Source organism: Octopus bimaculoides, chromosome 4 (genome assembly GCF_001194135.2).
Source record: "Octopus bimaculoides isolate UCB-OBI-ISO-001 chromosome 4, ASM119413v2, whole genome shotgun sequence".
In the NCBI taxonomy this organism is placed as follows: Eukaryota; Metazoa; Mollusca; class Cephalopoda; order Octopoda; family Octopodidae; genus Octopus; species Octopus bimaculoides.
In genome coordinates, this window is record NC_068984.1 from 117,337,795 (window position 1) to 117,340,902 (window position 3,108).

Sequence of the window (3,108 nt, forward strand, 5' to 3'; positions counted from 1 at the left end):
TACACACACACACACACATATATATATATATATATATATATATATATATGTATACACACACACAGTCAGGCATACATACACATACACACATGCATGTGTCTATGAAATGAATATTATAACTACTGCTACTACATTTATTTGTGGTATATTTTATTTCTTATGTTCAAAAGATAACAAAAGAATAAAGCCATCTTAAATATAACAACACAATCATTTATTTGTAAATTTAATTGCAGAACAATAATAACAAGGGAGAAAAATATGCAAGAAAAAAAAAAAACACATTTTTTTTCAGGCAGTATTTTTTTGTTGCTTTTGTTTTTCAGTAGTAAAATGTTAAGCATAAAATTCTCAGGAAATAGAAAAGAAAATTTGATACTTAATAGTGAAATGAAGTTCTTACCAACAAATATTCATGTCTGTAGAAGAGGAGTATGTACAGTCAATAGACTTAATCTCAGTATATTACTGGTGCTTGTATTATTTTATCAACCTTGTATAAATGATTGTTTGATACTGGCTCACCAATATTACACATTAAATACATCTGATGAGGCACGAAGCCGTTTCTTGTGGAGGAAGTTACAGTCAACTGAACCTCAGAGGCATGAAAGACAAAAATGAAACCTAGCTGGATTTGAACTCATAATATAGAAGAGAAGAGAAGGATAAAACAGAATACAATGTGTTATTTAGTCAAAGACTTTTCTGTTTCTGCCAACTCACCACATCATTTCTCTTTTACCAATATATTTTCAAATGTCTAAACAGGAAAGTTATAGGTTATTGAATCAAAATTTCATATATATATATTACAGAATATAATATAATACATATATTTAGTATATATTACAGGCCCTTCACTGAATTTAGATGTGAAAGCAACATCAACTAACTGATATCAGTTATTCTTATATAAAAGGATGGAATACTTAGAGACATCATGCGTTGCCCATAGTGTTTCTTTGATTGAAAGGCAGACACAAGTCCATGAGTTTTTGAAGAGGAGTATAGCATTCATATCAACACGTACAGTACTTAACAGGTTCTTATTTTATTGATGCCAGAAGGATGAAAGGCAAAATCAATGCTAGCAGGGGGTCAATAAAATAACCCCTGTAAATAAACATTGGATATTATTATTATCATTATTATTATTATTATTTTTTTTTTTTGTTTTCTTCTTAAACAGTCCTGCAAATCCACTGCCTTCTTAATTCCAACTGACACTGTGCCTGCTGCTATGATAGAAACTTCCTGTCTTAAAGTGATCTAAAGTAAAACCTATCAAAATTTCATGTTAATTTATCTTTCACCCACCAGCTTAATAATGGCAGAGTTATTTCAAAAAATTAGTTATTTCCAGAATTAATAGACTGGAGGCAGTGTATTTCAATAGAAATATGGAAATGGAAGAGTTAAAATGAAATTAAATTCGTGAAGGGGGATCCAAACTGGACATTCAAACTGAGCTGACAACCTTATTCATCAAGAGTTTGACTTCTCATCATTCTATATCCAATAAATGGTTGGTTGGCACTCCGTCGGTTATGACGATGAGGGTTCCAGTTGATCCGATCAGCGGAACAGCCTGCTCGTGAAATTAACGTGCAAGTGGCTGAGCACTCCACAGACACGTGTACCCTTAACGTAGTTCTTGGAGATATTCAGCGTGACACAGTGTGACAAGGCTGGTCCTTTGAAATACAGGTACAACAGAAACAGGAAGTAAGAGTGAGAGAAAGTTGTGATGAAAGAGTACAGCAGGGTTTACCACCATCCCCTACCGGAGCCTCGTGGAGCTTTAGGTGTTTTCGCTCAATAAACACTCACAACACCTGGTCTGGGAATCGAAACCGCGAACCTATGACCGCGAATTCGCTACCCTAACCACTGGGCCATTGCGCCTCCACATCCAATAAATATATATATATCTAATACATACAAATGATGGAGCCTCTATGTGACAAAATTCACTATATGTGGATATGGAATTGGACTACCAACTTTATAGATCCTGAGTTCAATTCCATGACAGGCATTCTGTATTTCTTGTATATTTCTGCAGAATATTTAACATCTACACATTTCAGTTCAACCCAGCTATCAAAGAACCAATAAAATAACACCTATGTGGTCATTCAACATGCTAGTAACAACAGCCAAATTTCATTCAAATCACTCACAAATGCAACCTTGAAAAAAATAGCCAATGAAAATTACAGATAGGATAACATATTCCCAGACATAGTGTTGGCACTCCGTCGCTTACGACGTCGAGAGTTCCAGTTGATCCGGTCAACGGAACAGCCTGCTCATGAAATTAACGTGCAAGTGGCTGAGCACTCCACAGACACGTGTACCCTTAATGTAGTTCTCGGGGATATTCAGCGTGACACAGTGTGACAAGGCTGGCCCTTTGAAATACACAGGCACAACAGAAACAGGAAGTAAGAGTGAGAGAAAGTTGTAGTGAAAGAGTACAGCAGGGTTCGCCACCATCCCCTGCTGGAGCCTCGTGGAGCTTTAGGTGTTTTCGCTCAACAAACACTCACAAAGCTCGGTCTGGGAATTGAAACTGCGATCCTATGACCGCGAGTCCGCTGCCCTAACCACTGGGCCATTGTGCCTCCACTCCCAGACACATATATATATATAAAAAATGAGTTAGTCAATGCTGGAAAATCTTTGATCATAATTCCGATCAATCAAAGCTGACCTGGAACTAACTATATAGACTACCTAATAAACATTAATATGATAGGAAATATCAATCCTGAGAAATTACAACAAACAATTATACCTCACTCAGTTATTAATCAAGGTCTAAAGTTATGATAGTAGTAGTAGTAGTAGTAGTAATAATAATTTGTAGTAGTAGTAGTTTGTTCCATAATAGTATATACTGTGTACAAGCTGCGCAGAACATTATAGTCGAATAAATTTGAATACTGTTTCATAATATTGATTGATTTCTTTTTATTTTGTTAATTTTTATGTTAGTCATAAGGCCACAGATGTGGAGGGGGAGGGAGAGGGAGAAGTCCTCCCCAGTTTAATACTTATTTTGTCAACTCTGGAATGATAAAAAAAAAAAAAAGTCAATAG